Here is a 24,524-nt window from a genome sequence, read left to right on the forward strand (position 1 = left end):
TCTAGGCAAGTATACTGGGGTGGGTTGACATTTCCTTCTCCAGGGGATCTTCCTAACCCTGGGATCGAACCTGGGGGTCTCCTGCACTGCAGGCAGATTCTTTACTGACTGAGCTACAAGGGAAGCTGATACACTAGTAAAGTAATGCTCAAAATTCCCCAAGCCAGGCTTCAGCAATATGTGAACCATGAACTTTCAGATGTTCAAGCTGGTTTTAGAAAAGGCAGAGGAATTAGTGATCAAATTGCCAACATCTGCTGGATCATCAAAAAAGCAAGAGAGTTCCAGAAAAAACACCTATTTCTCCTTTATTGACTATGCCAAAGCCTTTGACTGTGTGGGTCACAATAAACTGTGGAAAATTCTGAGAGAGATGGGAATACCAGACCACCTGACCTGCCTCTTGAGAAACCTATAGGCAGGAAGCAACAGTTAGAACTGGACATGGAACAACAGACTGGTTCCAAATAGGAAAAGGAGTACGTCAAGGCTGTATATTGTCACCCTGCTTATTTAACTTCTATGCAGAATACATCATGAGAAACACTGGGCTGGAAGAAGCACAAGCTGAAATCAAGATTGTTGGGAGAAATATCAATAACCTCAGATATGCAGATGACACCACAGAGAGTGAAGAAGAACTAAAGAGCCTCTTGATGAAAGTGAAGTAGGAGACTGAAAAAGTTGGCTTAAAGGTCAACATTCAGAAAATGAAGATCATGGCATCTGGTCCCGTCACTTCATGGCAAATAGATGGGGAAACAGTGGGAATAGTGGCTGACTTTATTTTTCTGGGCTCCAAAATCACTGCAGATGGTGACTGAACCCACGAAATTTAAAGTCGTTTCCTCCTTGGAAGAAAAGTTATGATGAACCTAGACAGCATATTAAAAAGCAAAGACATTACTTTGTCAACAAAGGTCCGTCTAGTCAAGGCTATGGTTTTTCCAGTGGTCATGTATGAATGTGAGAGTTGGACTATAAAGAAAGCTGAGTGCAGAAGAATTAATGCTTTTGAACTGTGGTGTTGAAGAAGACTCTTGAGAGTCCCTTGGACTACAAGGAGATCCAACCAGTCCATCCTAAAGGAGATCAGTCCAGGGTGTTCATTGGTAGGACTGATGCTGAAGCTGAAACTCCAATACTTTGGCCACCTGATGCGAAGAGCTGACTCATTTGAAAAGACCCTGATGCTGGGAAAGATTGAGGGCAGGAGGAGAAGGAGACGACAAAGGATGAGATGGCTGGATGGTATCACCGACTAGATGGACATAGGTTTGTGTGGATTCCGGGAGTTGGTGATGGACAGGGAGGCCTGGCGTGCTGTGGTTCATGAGGTCGCAATGAGTTGGACATGACTGAGCAACTGAACTAAACTGAACTGATTAGAGGGGAAATCAACAGTAATGCAATAATAGCAGGGGACTTTCATGTCCCACTTACACCAATGGACAGATCATCCAGACAGAAAATTAATAAGGAAACAGAAGTTTTAAATGATACAATGGACCAGTTGAACTTAATTGATAACTACAGGACATTTCCTCCAAAAACAATAGACTTCACTTTTTTCTAAAGTGCACATAGAAAATTCTCTAGGATAGATCACATCCTGTGCCACAAATTAAGCCTTGGTAAATTTTTAAAAACTGAAATCATTTCAAGCATCTTTTCTGATCACAATGCTGTAAGATTAGATACCAACCAGGGGATTGGGGGGAAGGGCTTCCAGGTGTCTCAGTGGTAAAGAATCTGCCTGCAATGCAGAAACCACAGGAGAGGAAGGTTCAATCCCTGGGTTGGGAAGATCCCCCGGAGGAGGGCACAGAAACCTACTCCAGTATTTTTGCCTGCAGAATTCAATGGACAGAGGAACGTAGCAGGCTACAGTCCATAGGGTCTCAGAGACAGAGATGATGGAAGCAACTACACACACATGCTTGCACAGGAAAAAACTATAAAAAATACAAACACAACAATACACTTCTGAATAACCAATAGATCACTGAAGAAATAAAAAAGGAAATCAAAATATGCCTAGAAATAAATGGCAATGAAAACACAACAACTCATAACCTATGTGATGCAGTAAAAGTAGTGCTAATAGGGAAATGTATAGCAATACAAGCCTACCTCAAGAAACAAGAGAGATATTAAATAAACAACCTAATCTTACACCTAAAAAAACTAGAAAAAGAAGGGGGAAACCCCAAAGCTGGTAGTAGAAAAGAAATCATAAAGATCAGAAAAGAAGAAAATGAAAAAGAAATGAAGGAGACTGCAGAAAAGATCAGGCTTCCCAGGTGGCACTAGTGGTAAAGAACCCACTTGCTAATGCAGGTAGATGTAAGAGATGCAGGTTCGATCCCTGGATTGGGAATATCCCCTAGAGGAAGACACAGCAACGCACTCCAGTATTCTTATCTGGAGAATCCATGGACAGAGGAGCCTGGCAGCTACAGTCCACAGTTAAGTTCAGTCGCTCAGTTGTGTCTGACTCTTTGCGACCCCATGAATCGCAGCATGCCAGGCCTCCCTGTCCATCACTATCTCCCGGAGTTCACTCAGATTCATGTCCATCGAGTCCGTGATGCCATCCAGCCATCTCATCCTCTGTCGTCCCCTTCTCCTCCTGCCCCAAATCTCTCCCAGCATCAGAGTCTTTTCCAATGAGTCAACTCTTCGCATGGAGTGTCAGCTTTAGCATCATTCCTTCCAAACAAATCCCAGGGTTGATCTCCTTCAGAATGGACTGGTTGGATCTCCTTGCAGTCCAAGGGACCCTCAAGAGTCGTCTCCAACACCACAGTTCAAAAGCATCAATTCTTCGGCACTCAGCCTTCTTCACAGTCCAACTCTCACATCCATACATGACCACAGGAAAAACCATAGCCTTGACTAGATGGACCTTAGTCGGCAGAGTAATGTCTCTGCTTTTGAATATGCTCTCTAGGTTGGTCATAACTTTTCTTCGAAAGAGTAAGCATCTTTTAATTTCATGGCTGCAGTCACCATCTGCAGTGATTTTGGAGCCCCAAAAAATAAAGTCTGACACTGTTTCCACTGTTTCCCCATCTATTTCCCATGGAGTGATGGAACCGGATGCCATGATCTTTGTTTTCTGAATGTTGAGCTTTAAGCCAACTTTTTCACTCTCCTTTTTCACTTTCGTCAAGAGGCTTTTTAGCTCCTCTTCACTTTCTGCCATAAGGGTGCTGTCATCTGCATATCTGAGGTGATTGATATTTCTCCCGGCAATCTTGATTCCAGCTTGTGTTTCTTCCAGTCCAACGTTTCTCATGATGTACTCTGCATAGAAGTTAAATAACCAGGGTGACAATATACAGCCTTGATGTACTCCTTTTCCTATTTGGAACCAGTCTGTTGTTCCATGTCCAGTTCTAACTGTAGCTTCCTGACCTGCATACAGATTTCTCAAGAGGCAGCTTAGGTGGTCTGGTATTCCCATCTCTTTCAGAATTTTCCACAGTTTATTGTGATCCACACAGTCAAAGGCTTTGGCATAGTCAATAAAGCAGAAATAGATGTTTTTCTGGAACTCTCTTGCTTTTTTGATGATCCAGTGGATGTTGGCAATTTGATCACTGGTTCCTCTGCCTTTTATAAAACCAGCTTGAACATCAGGAAGTTCACGGTTCACGTATTGCTGAAGTCTGCTGCAAAAAGTTGGACATGACTGAAGCTACATAGCATCCATTCATGAACATAGCAAAGATCAATAAAACTAAAAGCTGGTTCTTTAAGAAGTTAAACAAAATCAACAAATTGTTAGCCAGGCTCATCAAGAAAAAAAGGGAAAAGACTCAAATCATTGACGTTAGAAATGAAAAAGGAGAAGTTACAACAAGACCACATGGAGATACAAAGGATCATAAGAGACTATTATGAGCAACTATAAGACAATAAAATGTACAACTTGGAAGAAATAGATGAATTCTTAGATAAGTATAATCTTCCAAAACTGAATCAGTAAGAAATGGAAAATATGACCAATCACAAGCACCAAAATAAAAACTATAATAAAAAATCTGCCAACAAACCAAAGCCCAGGACCAGATGTGTGGCTTCACAGATGAATAACACCAGAAGTTTAGAGAAGAGCTAACATCTATACTGCTCAAAGTCTTCCAGAAAGCCGCAGAGGAAGGAAAACTCCCACACTCATTCTACAAGACCACCATAAGCCTGATACCAAAACAAGACAAAGATGCCGCACACACACAAAAAGAAAATTACAATCCAATATCACTGATGAACATAGATGAAAATATCCTCAAAAAAATTCTAGCAAGCAGAATCCAACAACACATTAAAAAGATCATACATCACGATCAAGTGGGTATTATCCCAGGAATGTGAGGATTCTTCAGTATACACAAATCAATCAATGTGATTCACCATATTAACAAATTGAAAGGTAAAACCCACAAGATTATCTCAAGAGATGCAGAGAAAGTCTTTGACAAAATTCAAAATCCATTTACAATAAAAACTCTTGAGAAAGTAGTAATGGCACTGAGGAAACAAGAACTGAAAGAGACACATGTACCCCAATGTTCATCGCAGCACTGTTTATAATAGCCAGGGCATGGAAGCAACCTAGATGTCCATCAGCAGACGAATGGATAAGAAAGCTGTGGTACATATACACAATGGAGTATTACTCAGCCATCAAAAAGAATACATTTGAATCAGTTCTAATGAGGCGGATGAAACTGGAGCCTATTATACAGAGTGAAGTAAGCCAGAAAGAAAAACACCAATACAGTATACTAATGCATATATATGGAATTTAGAAAGATGGTAATGATAACCCTGTATGCGAGACAGCAAAAGAGACACAGATGTATAGAAGGGTCTTTTGGACTCTGTGGGAGAGGGAGAGGGTGGGATGATTTGGGAGAATGGCATTGATATATGTATAATATCATATAAGAAACGAATCGCCAGTCTAGGTTTGATGCAGGATACAGGATGCTTGGGGCTGGTGCACTGGGATGACCCAGAGGGATGGTATGGGGAGGGGGTGGGAGGGGGGTTCAGGATTGGGAACACGTGTACATCCGTGGCAGATTCATGTTGATGTATGGAAAAACCAATACAATATTGTAAAGTAATTAGCCTCCAATTAAAATAAATAAACTTAAATTTTAAAAATGATAAAATGTTTAAGGTAAATTAATTCAGAGTCACTGCTAAGTGTCAGTTCATCAATAAAAGCAAAACAAATCCCCCCCCCCCAAAAAAAAAGAAAGTAGGTATGGAAGGAACATGCTGTTGTTGTTTAGTCACTAAATCATGTCCAACTCTTTGTGACCCTATAGAATCTGTAGCCCACCAGGCTCCTTTATCCATGGAATTTCCCAGGCAAGAATCCTGGAATGGGTTACCATGCCCCAGAAACTAATACACAGAAGCCCCTTGCATTCCTATACACTAACAATGAAAAATCAGAGAGAGAAATTAAGGAAACAATCCCATTCACCATTGCTACAAAAAGGATAAACTACTTAGAAAAAAATTTACCTAAACAGACAAAAGACCTGTATGCAGAAAACTATGACACTGCTGAAAGAAATCAAAGATGACACAAACAGGTCAAGAGATGTACTATAATTCTGGGTTAGAAGAATCAATATAGTGAAATGACTATACTACTGAAAGCAATCTATAGATTCAATGTATCTGTATTAAACTGTGCTGTACTGTCCTTAGTTGCTCAGTCATGTCCAACTCTTTGTGACCACATGGACTGTAGCACACCAGGCTCCTCTGTCCATGGAGATTCTCCAGGCAAGAATACTGAAGTAGATAACCTATCCTTTCTCCAGGGGAACTTCCTGACCCAGGAATCGAACCAGGGTCTCCTGCATTGCAGAAAGATTCTTTACCAGCTGCAGCTACCAGGGAAGCTACCAATGGTATTTCTCACAGAGCTGCTGCTGCTGCTGCTGCTAAGTTGCTTCAGTCATGTCCGACTCTGTGTGACCCCATAGACGGCAGCCCACCAGGCTCCCCCGTCCCTGGGATTCTCCAGGCAAGAACACTGGAGTGGGTTGCCATTTCTTCCTCCAATGCATAAAACTGAACAGTGAAAGTGAAGTCGCTCAGTCATGTTTGACTCTTAGCGATCCCATGGACTGCAGCCTACCAGGCTCCTCCATCCATGGGATTTTCCAGGCAAGAGTACTAGAGTGGGGTACCATTGCCTTCTCCCTCTCACAGAGCTAGAACAAGTAATTTCACAATTTGTATGGAAATACAAAAGACCTCGAATAGCCAAAACGATCTTGAGAAAGAAGAACAGAACTGGAGAGATCAGCCTTCCTGATTTCAGACTACACTACAAAGCTACAGCCATCAAGATGGTATGGTACTAGCATAAAAACAGAGCTATAGACCAAAGGAACAAGATAGAAAGCCAGAGATAAACCCACACACCTATGGGTACCTTATCTTTGACAAAGGAGGGAAAAATATACAGTGGAAAAAGTCTCTCCCACAAGTGGTTCTGGGAAAACTGGCCAACTACATGTAAAAGAATGAAACTAGAACACGTCCTAATACCATGCACACACACAAAAAACACCCAAAATGGATTGAAGACCTATATGTAAGGCCAGAAACTATAAATCTCTTTGAGGAAAACATAGGCAGAACACTCTCTGACATAAACCACAGCAAGATTCCCTATGAACCACCTCCTAGAATAATGGCAATAAAAACAAAACCAAGCAAATGGGACCTAATTAAACTTAAAAGCTTTTGAACAGTGAAGGAAACTATAAGCAAGGGGAAAAGACAACCCCCAAAATGTAAGAAATTAATAGCAAATGAAACAACTGTCAAATAATTAACCTCCAAAATACCCAAGCAGCTTATTCAGGTCAATACCAGAAAAACAAACAATGTAATCAAAAAGTGGGCAGAAAACCTAAACAGATATTTTTCTGAAAAGGCATACAGATGGCTAAGACACACATGAAAAATACTCAATATCACTCATCATTAGAGAAATGCAAGTCAAAATTGCAATGAGGTACCATCTCACACCGGTCCGAATGGCCATCATCAAAAAGTCTACAAACAATAAATACTGGATAGGGTGTGGAGAAAAGAGAACTCTCTTCAACTGTTGATGGGAATGCAAATTGATATGGCCACTATGGAGAACAGTATGAAGAGTCCTTAAAAAACGAGAAATAAAGCCAACAGTAGAGTTTCCCTGGTGGCTCCAGATGGTAAAGAATTTGCCTGCAATGCGGGAGACCTGGGTTTGACCCCTGGGTTGGGATAATCCCCTGGAGAAGGGCATGGCAACCCACTCTATTATTCTTGCCTGGAGAATCCCTATGGACAGAGGAGCCTGGAAGGCTACGGTCCATTGGGTTGCAAAGAGTTGAACGTGATTAAGCACAGCACAGCACACAGCACATCACCTAGTAATCCCTCAGGCATACACCCTGAGGAAACCAGAATTGAAAAAGACACATGTACTCAAATGTTCATCACAGCATTATTTACAATAGTAGGACATGGAAGCAAACTAGATGTCCATTGACAGATGAATGCATAAGGAAGTTGTCCATATACACAATGGAATATTATTCAGCTATTAAAAGGAATGCATTTGAATCAGTTCTATCAAGGTGGATGAATCTAGAGCCTGTTATACAGAGTGAAGCAAGTCAGAAAAAGAAAGACAAATATTGTATATTAATGCATATATATGGAATCTTGAAAGGTAGTACTGATGATCCTACCTGCAGGGCAGCAAAGCTGACACAGACATTTTGGACACAGTTGGGGAAGGAGAATGTGGGATGATATGGAATAGCATTGAAACATATACATTACCATATGTAAAGTAGGTAGCCAATGGGAGTTCAATGTATGATACAGGGAATCCGAAACCAGTGCTCTGTGACCATTTGTAGGGGTGGATATGGAGGGAGGTGGAGGGGGCTTCAAGAGGAATGGGATATATGCATACCTTGCTGATTCATGCTGATGTATGGCAAAAATCATCATAATATTATAAAGTATCCTCTAATTTAAAAAAAAATATATATATATATATCCATACTACCCAAAGCAACCCACAGATTTAATACAATCTTTATCAAAATACCCATGACAGTTTTCAAAAAACTAAAAGAAATTATCCTAAAATTTATGTGGAACCACAAAAGACGCTGAATTGCCAAAGTGTTTAAAACAGAGCTGGAGGTATCAGGCTCTCTGACTTCAGATTATACTACAAAGCTACAGTCATCAAAACAGCATGGTGCCAGGACAAAAACAGGCACACAGATCAATTGAATAGAATACATAGCCCCAAGAAGTAAACCCATACACCTATTAATACAACAAACAAGGTAAGAATGTGCAATGAAAAAGATAGTCTCTTCAACAAGTGGTACTGAAAAAAAAACTGGACAGCTACATGTATAAAAGTGAGATTAGAACATTTCTTCACACGATTTTTAAAAATAAATGATAGATATAGATGGCTAACAAGCACATGAAAAGTGGCTCAATATCACTAATCATTTGAGAAATGCAAATCAAAACCACAGTGAGATATCACCTCACATCTATCAGAATGACTGTCATCAAAAAGTATAAAATAACAAATGTTGGTGAGGATGTGGAGAAAAGGGAACTCTAGGTCTTCATTTTTAATGATTCTTTGACTAAATCATACTTTTCTCTGAAACTTTACAACCCCCTATTGTACCCTTTCTCTCAGCTCCATTACATATTCCCTTGGCCCTTGAGTTCTCTTCCTTCACCTTCTCCAGTACTGTTCTGAGAAAAAGCCTTACTTTGAGACCTTAACCCATGCACATGTGTGTGGTAATCCTGGGCTTCTCATTCTGAGTCTTATTCCTCATTGTGAAGTAAAGGACTCTAGAGAAAGGTGTTTAGGCCTAAGCCACTGCCAGGACAGGGCTTATGACCTGTGAAAGTATACCAGTTGGTAAATCATCTACTTTGATGTTTTTATAAAGCTTATCCTAGTGAGATGAGGGCTTGCCAGGTGGTGCTGGCAGTAAAGAACCCACCTGCTAATGGAGGAGTTGTAAGAGACACAGGTTCGATCCCTGAGTCGGGAAGATCCCCTGGAGGAGGAAATGGAAACCCACTCCAGTATTCTTGCCTGGAGAATCCCATGGACAGAGCAGCTTGGCAGGCTACAGCCCATGGGATTGCACAGGGTCAGACATGACTAAAGCAACTGAGCACAGCACATCCTAGTGAGACGGCTAAGAACATAGCATAATTCCACAAACATTCTGAGGATGCAGAACAGTCACAAAGTATGACCAGAAATTGTACACTATAAAAATTAATTGAGCTAATTTTCCCAAACTCTTCTGTTATATCAAAGAAATTCATAATCCAGGGAGTTAATAAAGGCCCTTCTGATCTCCCTCACTATAATGATTCCTACTACCAACAGGTAAGAAGATAGATAAGAGAAGTCTATTGATTCCTAACTAACAGGGGAGCACATGGAAATAGAGCTATGAAAGTGGTGAAATTTCCTCACTGCAAGTATAAATAGGAGCTAAGATGAAATGGATCTGGTTGGCTATGGGCATAGGCCAGGGGACCAGATGGTGGGAAATGGTATTTGTTTCCTAGTTAAGGACCTCAAGAATTAGCTTGGAAATGCTAATGGCAAAATATAGACACAAAAGAAGGTTAACTGGAAAAGGCTTTTTGCTGAGATATAACCAATCCAGAGTCAGGTAGGAGTCAATAATACAAAAATCTGTCCCCTGAAGCATATTATGCCAGAGATTAGGAGAGGGAGGAACCCTCAGTGAAGCCAAGTTCTGGCAGCAGTCATACAAGATAGAGGTCAGACTGAGAGAAACTGAAAAATCCGAGTGCTCTGATGGAAAAACAAAGACTAAAAGGGAAGCCAAAATCCAAAGCCATGTAACAGTTCACCAAGCAGGGAAGAGGGAGGTGTCAAAAATTTGATCTGAACTCAATAGTCTCTCAGATCCCTCTGCTTCTTAAAGTGACTAGTTTCTGGAGTCAATCCTGGTAACAGCCTGAGTAAAGGGATAAGAAGGAAGGAAAATAAGGCCATGCCAAAGATACTAGCTCTTGGAGAAAAACAAAGATGACTGCTGCTGCTCCTAAGTCGTACTGTGAGGAAACACAAAAGAAGTGTAACATTGTCATCAAGGGGCTTGCAGTATAATTGGGTGACTATTCATACACATGATATTGCAATTAACAATTAAAAGACAGTATGTGATAAAGTGATACAAATGCATGCTGGGAACTCATAAAAATCTTGCTGTTGTCCTTCTGACCTCTTCCCACCATCTCTGGAATTCTGATATTAATCCAGGTAAACAATTTGTCCACTGTTACTTACTATCCCCCGTCCTACTCTAGTTTAGATTTAAAACTAACTTGGCTTTGATAAATTGCTTCAGACCCTCTAGTTAGATGCCCTATTTAAACACACTATTCTAGTTTGAATGAAGCACACTCTATCAGGACAATGTAGTTTTCTCCTCCTCGATCATAATCCAAAACAGGAGCTAACTATACCTCCTTTTGCCCCTCCTTGCTCCTCCTCCACCTCATCACTATACTTACTCTCTCCAATAGGCTCATTATTCCAGGCCTTGTCCTTCTACATCCTTACCTATACCATGGCCTCCCTTTCAGGGAACTGGGTCATGCATACTTTTATTTTTATTTATTTATTTATTTTGCTGTGTCTCCCATATCTTTATTAAGCTCATGCAAATCCTTGTGTCCAGTCTGCCTGGAATTGTACAGAGAAGGGTGTCTTATAATTAAGCTCATAGGCTTTGAAATATTACCTCACCTTCAGTCATGATTCTGCTGCTGGCTAGCTCTAATCATACAGAAATTGCTAACATTTCTAAGCTTCAATTTCTCATGAAAGTGGGGGTAAAAACAGGAGCTCCTTCAGAAAAATTTTAAGATGATTACATAAGATAATGTGAGTAAAGATAACTTTAAAGAGTAGAGTTCCACCAGCATACTGATGAAAATAAAATTCATCGCAACTTTAGAATGTTGAAAAATTTGGAGTTTTATTTCTGATGGTTATGTTTGAAATACTTGATGTAGAAGCTCAGAAACTAGGCAAGCACTTGACAGAGGATATGAGGAAGTATTTGCCAAACCTGGGAAGGCTTTTTTTCTAGCAAAATGGATTTGAAAAATGTTGCCGATGGGAGGACCCTGTGTGAAGACAGGGCACTGTCTTTGTTAAGACTACTATAAAAGAATGTCATAAACTGGGTGGGTTATACACAACAGAAACTTTTCTCACAGTTCTGGAAACCGGGAAGTCCAAGAGCAAGGTGCTGGCTGATGTGGTGTCTGGTGAGAGCTCATGTATTGTGTATTGTTGATCCAGCTCACTGCACCAGTTGTATTGCTGTTCACACTGTTCGATGAATACACAGTAAGCAAGGCATGAGCTAAGAAGCTGAAAGAAGACTTGAGGAGCCATGGGGACTGCAGACATGTTTATTCTCTCCTAGCTGACACAGCAACCATAGCGGTAGACATGCTATATTTTCTCCTCTCATGGCTGACCCAAAGGACACAGCCGTGATGCAGCAGTAATGCCATCACTTTTTTTTTGGTGGAGCTCATATAGACATACCACACACAGTAACCCATGACCAAGTGAGTACCTCATGATGTGCATGCACAGTGCTGTAAATGATCTCAGCTGTTACATAGTCATTATTTACAAAAGTGGGGTCAGAGAGCCTGGACATGCCATCTTTGCTAATTTGCTCTCTCCCCACATCCTGATTCATAGATGACCATCTTCTGCTATGTCTTCACATGATGATGGGGGCCAAGGGAATTTTTTGCGGTCTCTTTTATAATGGCACTAATCCCATTTATGAGGGCTCCATTCTTATAACATGATTGCCTCTCAAAGTCCCCACCTCCAAATACCACAAGGCTGGGGATTAATTAGGTTTCAGCATATGAAATTTGGGGTGACACAAAACATCCATTGTATACCAGAGATCATAAAGTGTTTCATAAAAGAGGGGGAGCTTTCTGAAATTGATAATGGAATCTCTTACCCTGAAACCTTCCCATCTCTTCTCCAATATTCTATTACTGAGTGAAAGCCAATATTGCCTAAAGGCAGGAGAATGGTCTAGAGTGGTTTTCAAACTCGAGTGTGCATTAGAATCACCTGGAGGACCTTAAAACAGAATTCTCACTCCCAACTCCAGAGTTTCTGATTCAGAAGGTCCAAGGTGGTGCCTCAGAATATATATCTGACAAGTCCCCAGGTGATGCTGATGGTGCTGTTCTTGGCAATGCACTTTGAGAACCACTGGTTCAGACCTGGAGATCTTATTAAAATGCAGACTCTATTTTGGCAGGCCTGGTGTAGGGACTGAGATGATGCAGTACCAATAAACTCTCAGGTTATGCTAATGCTGTTGGTCCAGGGATAATGTTTTGAGTAGATGGAGAATCTATCCAGACAGATCAAAAAAGTTGTGAAACACTATTCTATGTGACTTCTTCAGATCTTCCAGCTTGGAGGGTCTTAAGTTTTACTCTGTATGAATGGAAAGCATTATTCTGTCATGTTCACACACATATTCTTACTTATTTGCAGTACAATCTTAGGGAAAAACAGGTAAAACTCAAAATGTTAGACTTTTCTCATTTCCCTAGCTGCAAGATGTGATTAATTTAGGTATAAAACTCAGTTAGCAGGTTTTCTTCAGTGATGGCTCAGTTTTCTATGGAGCCCTGGTATAGGAGGGAATGTGTGTGCAAGTCAGAGACACTGGCAATCTACTGTTTACACCTGTGCTGAATTCATCTAATCATCCTGAATGAGCTGTTCTAGGGGTGGGACTTCAGAGTATAGCAAGTCAAATGAAAGCATCTGAGACTTCTATGAGTGAAAGGAGTGGAGAGTAGAGAAGTTTGCATACATGCATCAATGTCTATCCATAATGCTAGTTACAATACCTCTCAGGATTTCATCCTTAACATACAAACCATAGATCAGTGGTTTCCAAACTTGGGTACATAATAGATTCACAGGTGGTTCTTGAGAAAAATGAAGATTTCAATCTCTGGCCCCAGATAGACTGAATCAAAATATTTGGGGATAAAGCCAGACTGAGTCTTTCCCAAGCCCAAGTTATTTGGTTGCCATCAAAGTTTGAGAAGAATTACCATAGAAACTCATGGTACAAAGTTTTTTCTTTGCTAAGGCTATTTTTGAATAGGTAACAGTTACCTTTAAACCTTGAAAGTTCAAAAGAATGGCTGGAAACTGTGGTAGGAAGGTCAAAAGTAACTACCCACCTATGCTTTAGCAGGAGGAGATAAGAGGTCTAAGGGAATTCCTGGCCTCTTATTTATCAAGAATTTTGGTGGTGTTTTGAAATGGTCATATACAAGATTGAGCTGGAATAGGCAACTGTTCCAGGAATTGTGGCCTGAAAATTTTATGACCTTTGAGATTGACTGAGTTTAACATCTGGAGTTATATTCCAAAGCAAACAGTCAGCTGCTTCAGACTTCGCAGAGGACAGGAGTCACATGCTTGGAACAGCCCTATTCCCAGGGAATAAGAAGGGAAGACATGAACCTGGGGTTAGTGAGGGGAAATCCCTATCTGAAGAAATTCTTTCCTTCCCAAAGTTGTAGACATTCACCTGCATCTCTATAACCTGTTCCAGCCATATATCACACACACACACACACACACACACACACACACACACACACACACGATAATATACATTTGGAGTTTTTGACTTGCCATGGCATTTCGATTTTAGGGACTTTACATTTGAATCAATTTCCTGCAGAACTCCAACCTTAGTATTGGGGAGCTACACAGCTTTCATTTTGCTAGAAGAACAGCAAAATAGTATAATAGAACAAGCACAACTGGAAAACAGGAGACCTATGTTCTAGCCAGGTATTTCTAATGAGTTCTGTGACCTTGAGTAAGATGCTCTCCTATCTCCTGTCCCTCAGTTTAACCATCTGACAATATGAGGGTTGAGCAAATTGTTTTAGAAGGCATCTAAGTTCTGATGCTCTGATTTAGTAGCTATTCAGCTGTTGAATTAGCTGCATAGGGTCAACTGATGAGGGTCAAGTGACATAGTGCTTAAGAGCACAGGTATCGTTATCAAACTATGGATTCAAATCCAAGCTCTACTACTTAGCTGACCCTTGTCCAGCTTCTAAAGTTATCTGATAGTCAATTTTATCATCTATAAAATGGGAATAATAATAATATTAACTCATGGGGATATAAAGCAAATAAAAGATATCTGGTATATTGACATTCAATACATTTATTATTATTCCTATTCTTGATCCTTGTCGCTCTCTGCCTGAATTAACATACTGGACATGGAACAACAGACTGGTTCTAAATAGGAAAAGGAGTATGTCAAGGCTGTATATTGTCACCCTGCTTATTTAACTTATATGCAAAATACATCATGAGAAATGCTTGGCTGGAGGAAGCACAAGCTGGAATCAAGATTGCTGGGAGAAATATCAATAACATCAGATATGCAGATGACACCACAGAAAGTGAAGAACTAAAGAGCCTCTTGATGAAAGTGAAACAGGAGAGTGAAAACGTTGGCTTAAAGCTCAACATTCAGAAAACGAAGATCATGGCATCTGGTCCCATCACTTCATGGGAAATAAATGGGGAAACAGTTGCTGACTTTATTTTTCTGGGCTCCAAAATCACTGCAGATGGTGATTGCAGCCATGAAATTAAAAGATGCTTGCTCCTTGAAAGGAAAGTTGTGACCAACCTAGACAGCATATTAAAAAGCAGAGACATTACTTTGTCAATAAAGATCCATCTAGTTAAGGCTATGGTTTTTCCTGTGGTCATGTATGGATGTGAGAGTTGGACTATAAAGAAAGCTGAGTGCAGAAGAATTGATGCTTTTGAACTGTGGTGTTGGAGAAGACTCTTGAGGGTCCCTTGGACTGCAATGAGATCCAACCAGTCCATCCTAAAGGAGATCAGTCCTGGGTGTTCATTGGTAGGACTGATGTTGAAGCTGAAACTCCAATAGTTTGGCCACATGATGCGAAGAGCTGACTCATTGGAAAAGACCCTGATGCTGGGAAAGATTGAGGGCAGGAGGAGAAGGGGACGACAGAGGATAAGATGGTTGGATGGCATCACCGACTCGATGGATATGGGCTTGGGTGGACTCCGGGAGTTGGTGATGGACAGGGAGGCCTGGCGTGCTGCAGTTCATGAGGTCGCAAAGAGTAGGACACGACTAAGCGACCGAAATGAACTGAACTGAAACGAAACTATAAGATGTCAGTAAATATTGATTATTTTGGGAAAAAAGAGGGCCCCTGATATAAAACTACTTTCCCTACTATCTGAAATTACAATTCTAAAGAATTATTAATGTTGGTTTTCTTATTCTTTGCTATTCTTTGTTAAAAAATAAATCTGGCCATGCCACTTTGCTACTTGTTTTTAATGGTGCTCTCTTATCCTTGGAAGAAATAAAGTCTCAGCTCCTTAGAATGGCAAACAAGTCCCTATATTATATGGTCCCTGCATACTCTAGCTTCACCTTTCACTGACCTCTTCATAAACTTTTATTCTGGCTACAGAGGACTAAAGATATAGTTCTTTGCATACATCATTTCCTTTCTTATCTCCGTGCAATTGTTCCAGCTCTTCTTTCTGCATAAAATGGCTTTTCCTGGTATTTACAACTTTCAGAACTTTCACAGGGCCATCTTTTTAGGCCCAGCTCAAATGTTACTTCTTCCACAAAGTTTTCTTTGTTTCTTCAATCTGTAGTCTTCTCTCTTCCCTCTGAAATCTCAAATACATTTGCTTGTATCCTTCAGTGTGTAAATTATTCTGATGGGGAGGTTCCTTAATCTATGTCTTATTTACAGAAGTGTCCAAAAAACACAGAGTAAATACTAAGACTAGAATAATTGACTTGGAGGTTACTAATTACAATTACTTTGGCTAGTTCATCAAGTTCAAAGGTTGAAGTCATATGGGATTAATCAAAGAAGATTTCTGGAGTGGTGCAAGGACTTCTAATCTGGAGTTTAAAAGAAACAGGGATCCTACCATCTCACATCAGTTAGAATGGCTGCCATCAAAAAGTCTACAAACAATAAATGCTGGAGAGGGTGTGGAGAAAAGGGAACTCTCCTACACTCTTGGTGGGAATGCAAACTAGTACAGCCGCTGTGGAGAACAGTGTGGAGATTCCTTTAAAAAACTGGAAACAGAACTGCCATATGACCCAGCAATCCCACTGCTGGGCATACACACTGAGCAAACCAGAGTTCAAAGAGACATATGTATTCCATTGTTAACTGCAGCACTGTTTACAAGCTAGGACTTGGAAGCAACCTAGATGTCCATTGGCTGATGAATGGATAAGCAAGTTGTGGTACATATACACAATGGGATATCACTCAGCTATAAAAAAAGAAAGCATTTCAGTCTATCCTAATGAAGTGGATGAAACTGGAGCCTATGATATGGGGTGAAGTAAGCCAGAAAAGAAACACCAATACAGTATATTAAAGCATATATATGGATAATGCATATACATATATAATGCATTTATATATAACACACACATATATATAATACATATATATCACACATCTTTATTTTTAATTAATTAGTTATTTTATATAAATTTATTTATTTTAATTGGAGGCTAATTACTTTACAATACTGTACTGGTTTTGCCATACATTGACATGAATCAGCCATGTGTATACATGTGTTCCCCATCCTGAAGTCCCTCCCTCCTCCCTCCCCATACCATCCCTCAGGTTCATCCCAGTGCACCAGCCCCAAGCACTTGTATTATGCATCAAACCTGGACTAGCAATTTGTTTCACATATAATAATTTACATGTTTCAATGCCATTCTCCCAAATCATCCCACCCTTGCCCTCTCCCACAGAGTCCAAAAGACTGTTCTATACATCTGTGTCTCTTTTGCTGTTTCATATATAGGGTTATCGTTACCATCTTTCTAAATTCCACAGATATGCATTAATATACTGTATTGGTATATTGGTATATATTCTTACTGAATTACTTCACTCTGTATAATAGGCTCCAGTTTCATTCACCGTATTAGAACTGATTCAAATGTCTTCTTTTTAATGGCAGAGTAACATTCCATTGTGTATCTGTACCACAGCTTTCTTATCCATTCATCTGCTGATGGACATCTAGTTGCTTCCATGTCCTGGCTATTATAAACAAACAGTGCTGCAATGAACATTGGGGTACACGTGTCTCTTCTAGAAAAGAAAGAAATGAAGAACCCCAGGGTGGTAGAGGGAAAGAAATCTTAAAAATTCGGGCAGAAATAAATGCAAGAGAAACAAAAGAGACCATAGCAAAAATCAACAAAGCCAAACGCTTGTTCTTTGAGAAGATAAATAAAATTGACAAACCATTAGCCAGACTCATCAAGAAATGGAGAAAAATCAAATAAACAAAATTAGACATGAAAATGGAGAGATCACACCAGACAACACAGAAATACAAAGGATAATAAGAGACTATTATCAGCAACTATATGCCAATAAAATGGACAACGTGGAAGAAATGGACAAATTCTTAGAAAAGTGCAACTTTCCAAAACTGAACCAGGAAGAAATAGAAAATCTAAACAGACCCATCAGAGGAATGGAAATCGAAACTGTAATCAGAAATCTTTCACAAACAAAAGCCCAGGACCAGACGGCTTCACAGCTAAATTCTACCAAAAATTCAGAGAAGAGCTAACACCTATCCTACTCAAACTCGCCCAGAAAATTGCAGAGGAAGGTAAACTTCCAAACTCATTCTATGAGGACACCTTCATCCTAATACAAAAACCTGACAAAGATGCCACAAAAAAAGAAAACTACAGGCCAATATCACTGATGAACATACATGCAAAAATCCTTAACAAAACTCTAGCAAACAGAATCCAAAAAATATTAAAAAGTTCATACATCATGACCAAGTGGGCTTTATCCCAGGGATGCAAGGAGTCTTCAATATCCGCAAATCCACAAATGTAATACACCACATTATCAAATTGAAAGATAAAAACCATATGATTATCTCAATAGATGCAGAGAAAGCCTTTGACAAAATTCAACATCCATTTATGATTAAAAAAAAATCCTCCAAAAAGCAGGCATAGAGGGAACATACCTCAACATAACAAAAGCTACACATGACAAACCCACAGCAAGCATTATCCTCAATGGTGAAAAATTGAAAGCATTTCCCCTAAAGTCAGGAACAAGACAAGGATGCCCACTATCACCACTACTATTCAATATAGTTTTGGACGTTTTGGCCACAGCAATCAGAGCAGAAAAAGAAATAAAAGGAATCCAGATTGGAAAAGAAGAAGTAAAACTCTCACTGTTTGCAGAAGACATGATCCTCTACACAGAAAACCTTAAAGACTCCACCAGAAAATTACTAGAGCTAATCAATGAATATAGTAAAGTTGCAGGATATTAAATTAACACACAGAAATCCCTTGCATTCCTATACACTAATAATGAGAAAACAGAAAGAGAAATGAAGGAAACAATTACATTCACCATTGTAACAAAAAGAATAAAATACTAAGGAATATATCTACCTAAAGAAACAAAAGACCTATATATAGAAAACTATGAAACCACTGGTTAAAGAAATCAAAGAGGTCACAAATAGAGTAATATACGGTGTTCACGGATCAGAAGAATCAATATAGTGAAAATGAGTATACTACCCAAAGCAATCTATAGATTAAATGCAAGTCCTATCAAGCTACCAATGGTATTTTTCAGAGAACTAGAACAAATAATTTCACAATTTGTATGGAAATACAAAAAACCTCAAATAGCCAAAGCTATCTTGAGAAAGAAGAATGGAACTGGAGGAATCAACCTGCCTGACTTCAGGCTCTACTACAAAGCCACAGTCATCAACACAGTACGGTACTGGCACAAAGACAGAAATATAGATCAATGGAACAAAATGGAAAGCCCAGAGATAAATCCACGCACCTATGGACACCTTATCTTTGACAAAGGAGGCAAGGATATAGGGTGGATTAAAGACAATCTCTTTAACAAGTGATGCTGGGAAAACTGGTCAACCACTTGTAAAAGAATGAAACTAGATCACTTTCTAACACCATACACAAAAATAAACTCAAAATGGATTAAAGATCTAAACATAAGACCAGAAACTATAAAACTCCTAGAAGAACACATAGGCAAAACACTCTCAGACATAAATCACAGCAGGATCCTCTATGACCCACCTCCCAGAGTATTGGAAATGAAAGTAAATATAAACAAAAAGGACCTAATTAAATTTAAAAGCTGCACAACAAAGGAAACTGTAAGCAAAGTGAAAAGACAGCCTTCAGAATGGCAGAAAATAATAGCAAACAAAGGAATGGACAAGGAATTATTTTCAAAAATATACAAGCAACTCCTGCAGCTCAATTCCAGAAAAATAAATGACTGAATCAAAAAGTGGGCCAAAGAACTAAACAGACATTTCTCCAAAGAAGACATACAGATGGCTAACACTCACATGAAAAGATGCTCAACATCACTCCTTATCAGAGAAATGCAAATCAAAACCACAATCAGGTACCATTTCACACCAGTCAGGATGGCTGTTATCCAAAAGTCTACAAGCAATAAATGCTGGAGAGGGTGTGGAGAAAAGGGAACCTTCTTACACTGTTGGTGGGAATGCAAACTAGTACAACCACTATGGAGAACAATGTGAAGATTCCTTAAAAAACTGGAAATAGAACTGCCATATGACCCAGCAATCCCAGTGCTGGACATAAACCCCGAGGAAACCAGAACTGAAAGAGACACATGTACCCCAATGTTCATCACAGCACTGTTTATAATGCGTCTGTAGAAAGATGATAATGATGACCCTACGTGCAAGACAGCAAAAGAGACAGAGATGTAAAAAACAGACTTTTGGACTCTGTTGGAGAAGACAATGGTGGGATGACTTGAGAGAATAGCATTGAAACATGTATATTATCATATGTGAAATGGATCGCCAGTCCAGGTTTGATGCATGAGACAGGGTGCTCAAGGCTGGTGCACTGGGATGACCCTGAGGGTTGGGATGGGGAGGGAGGTGGGTGGGAGGTTCAGAATGGGGAAGACATGTACACCCATGGCTGATTTATGTTGGTGTGTGGCAAAATCTATTTCTTCTAAGGGATTCCTGTCCACAATAGTAGATACAATGGTCATCTGAGTTAAATTCACCCATTCCAGTCCATTTTAGTTCACTGATTCCTAGAATGTCGATGTTCACTCTTGCCATCTCCTGTTTGACCACTTCTAATTTGCCTTGATTCATGGACCTGACATTCCAGATTCCTAAGCAATATTGCTTTTTACAGCCTCGAACCCTGCTTCCATCACCAGTCACATCCACAGCTGGGTATTGTTTTTGCGTTGGCTCTATCCCTTCATTCTTTGTGGAGTTATTTCTTCACTGATCTCCAGTAGCATATTGGGCACCTACCAACCTGGGAGTTCCTCTTTCAGTATCCTATCATTTTGCCTTTTCAAACTGTTCATGGGGTTCTCAAGGCAAGAATACTGAAGTAGTTTGCCATTCCCTTCTCCAGTGGACCACATTCTGTCAGACCTCTCCACCATGACCTGCCTATCTTGGGTGGCCTCACAGGGCATGGCTTAGTTTCATTGAGTTAGACAAGGCTATGGCCCATGTGATTAGACTGACTAATCTAATCTCAAGTTTTCCGTGATTATGGTTTCAGTATGTCTGCCCTCTGATGCCCTCTCACAACACCTACCAATTTACTTGGGTTTCTCTTACCTTGGACGTGGGGTATCTCTTCATGGCTGCTCCAGCAAAATTCAGCTGCTGACCATCATATCTACTACTGTGGGCAGGAATCCCTTAGGAGAAATAGAGTAGCCATCATGGTCAACAAAAGAGTCTGAAATGCAGTACTTAGATGCAATCTCAAAAACGACAGAATGATCTCTGTTTGTTTCCAAAGCAAACCATTCAATATCACAGTAATCCAAGTCTATGCCCCAGTCAGTAATGCTGAAGAAGCTGAAGTTGAAAGGTTCTATGAAGACCTACAAGACCTTTTAGAACTAATACCCAAAAAAGATGTCCTTTTCGTTATAGGGGACTGGAATGCAAAAGTAGGAAGTCAAGAAACACCTGGAGTAACAGGCAAATTTGGCCTTGGAATGCGGAATGAGGCAGGGCAAAGGCTAATAGAGTTTTGCCAAGAGAACACACTGGTCATAGCAAACATTCTCTTCCAACAACACAAGAGAAGAGTCTACATATGTACATCACCAGATGGTCAACACCGAAATCAGATTGATTATATTCTTTGCAGCCAAAGATGGAGAAGCTCTATACAGTCAGCAAAAACAAGACTGGGAGCTGACTGTGGCTCATATCATGAGCTCCTTATTGACAAATTCAGACTGAAATTGAAGAAGGTAGGGAAAACCACTAGACCAGTCAGGTATGACCTAAATCAAATCCGTATGATTATACAGTGGAAGTGAAAATAGATTTAAGGGCCTAGGTCTGATAGATAGAGTGCCTGATGAACTATGGAGAGAGGTTTGTGACATTGTACAGGAGACGGGGATCAAGACCATCCCCATGGAAAAGAAATGCAAAAAAGCAAAATGGCTGTCTGGGGAGGCCTTACAAATAGCTGTGAAAAGAAGAGAAGTGAAAAGCAAAGGAGAAAAGGAAAGATATAAGCATCCGAATGCAGAGTTCCAAAGATTAGCAAGGAGAGATAAGAAAGCCTTCTTCAGCGATCACGCAAAGAAATAGAGGAAAACAACAGAATGGGAAAGACTAGAGATCTCTTCAAGAAAATTAGAGATACCAAGGGAACATTTCATGCAAAGATGGGCTTGATAAAGGACAGAAATGGTCTGGACCTAACAGAAGCAGAAGATATTAAGAAGAGGTGGCAAGAATACACAGAAGAACTGTACAAAAAAGATCTTCACGACCCAGATAATCACGATGGTGTGATCACTCACCTAGAGCCAGACATCCTGGAATGTGAAGTCAAGTGGGCCTTAGGAAGCATCACTACGAACAGAGCTAGTGGAGGTGATGGCATTCCAGTTGAGCTGTTTCAAATCCTGAAAGAGGATGCTGTGGAAGTGCTGCACTCAGTATGCCAGCAAATGTTGAAAATTCAGCAGTGGCTACAGGACTGGAAAAGGTCAGTTTTCATTCCAATCCCAAAGAAAGGCAATGCCAAATAATGCTCAAAGTACTGCACAATTGCACTCATCTTACACGCTAGCAAAGGAATGTTCAAAATTCTCCAAGATAAGCTTCAGCAATACGTGAACTGTGAACTTCCTGATGTTCAAGCTGGTTTTAGAAAAGGCAGAGGAACCAGAGGTCAAATTGCCAACATCTGCTGGATCATGGAAAAAGCAAGAGAGTTCCAGAAAAACATCTATTTCTGCTTTATTGACTATGCCAAAGCCTTTGACTGTGTGGTACACAAGAAACTGTGGGAAATTCTAAGAGAGCTGGGAATACCAGACCACCTGACCTGCCTCTTGAGAAACCTATATGCAGGTCAGGAAGCAACAGTTAGAAGTGGACATGGAACAACAGACTGGTTCCAAATAGGAAAAGGAGTACGTCAAGGGTTTGTTGTCACCATGCTTATTTAACTTCTATGCAGAATACATCATGAGAAACACTGGGCTGGAAAAAGCACAAGCTGGAATCAGAATTGTCGGGAGAAATATCAGTAACCTCAGATATGCAGATGACACCACCCTTATGGCAGAAAGTGAAGAGGAACTAAAAAACCTCTTGATGCAGGTGAAATAGGAGAGTGAAAAAGTTGGCTTAAAGCTCAACATTCAGAAAACAAAGATCATGGCGTCTGGTCCCATCACTTCATGGGAAATAGATGGGGAAACAGTGGAGACAGTGTCAGACTTTATTTTTTTGGGCTCCAAAATCACTGCAATGGTGACTGTAGCCATGAAATTAAAAGACGCTTACTCCTTGGAAGGAAAGTTATGACCAACCTAGATAGTATATTCAAAAGCAGAGACATTACTTTGCCGACTAAGGTCCGTCTAGTCAAGGCTATGGTTTTTCCTGTGGTCATGTATGGATGTGAGAGTTGGACTGTGAAGAAAGCTGAGCGCCAAAGAATTGATGCTTTTAAGCTGTTGTGTTGGAGAAGACTCTTGAGAGTCCCTTGGGCTGCAAGGAGATCCAGCCAGTTCATTCTAAAAAATAAAAATAAAATAAAGGAGATCAGTCCTGAGTGTTCTTAGGAAGGAATGATGCTAAAGGTGAAACTCCAGTACTTTGGCCACCTCATGCAACGAGTTGACTCATTTGAAAAGAGTCTGATGCTAGGAGGAATTGGAGGCAGGGGGAGAAGGGGACAACAGAGGATGAGATGGCTGGATGGCATCACCGACTCGATGGAAGTGAGTTTGTGTGAACTCCGGGAGTTGGTGATGGACAGGGCGGCCTGGTGTGCTGCAATTCATGGGGTCGCAAAGAGTCGGACACAACTGAGTGACTGAAATGAACGGATGGCAAAATCCACCATGATATTGTAAAGTAATTAGCCTCCAATTAAAATAAATTAATTTTTTAAAAAAGAAAAATAATGAAGGATCCTGATTTCCAGAATTGAAGTTAGGTTATGAGAAGTTAGAAAATTATTCTGTGCACTGAGATCGAAAAGTTTATTTGGATTTGGAATAAGAATAAATCAAATTGACTAGCATAGGAAGTTTATGTTGGAGAGTGTTAGATATGAAGAAAATATTACTGTTGCCTATAAAAAATTTATTTTTATTGATGAGATAGAGAAACAACAATTTCTAGCTTTGCTTTGTAGCTTTGATAACAACAATACAATGATTCAAAATTAGAAAGGTATGAAAAGAGCTATCATTGAATCAATGTTAGATCAGTACATGCTCATTTCTTTGTATTTGATTGTCTCCTATTTAAAATTTTGGTCACCTACTCATAGATGAGAAATTTTCAATAATGAAATTGATTGTGTCAGTACAAAGTGAGATAACCATCATTGGAAGGCATGATGAAGAGCCCAAATATTGTAAAAAGAAAACATATATTGGATAGGAAACTAAACTAGTTTTTTTAGTTTCTTTCCAAGTCTAAGTTTCTTGGAGTTAGTGACACTTTGACTAGTCTGAAATGACTATTCTTGCTGGTGAAACAAAACGAAATTCAAAAGGAATAAATTTTTACACTTAGGTTAAGAAATGCACAAATAAAGATTTTTGTAACATACCATAAAGATGTGGTAGGATTTTTGTTAATGTAGCTTAAGACTGAATTTTTTTTCCTTCAGTAT

Source organism: Budorcas taxicolor, chromosome X (assembly GCF_023091745.1).
Source record: "Budorcas taxicolor isolate Tak-1 chromosome X, Takin1.1, whole genome shotgun sequence".
Taxonomy (NCBI): domain Eukaryota; kingdom Metazoa; phylum Chordata; class Mammalia; order Artiodactyla; family Bovidae; genus Budorcas; species Budorcas taxicolor.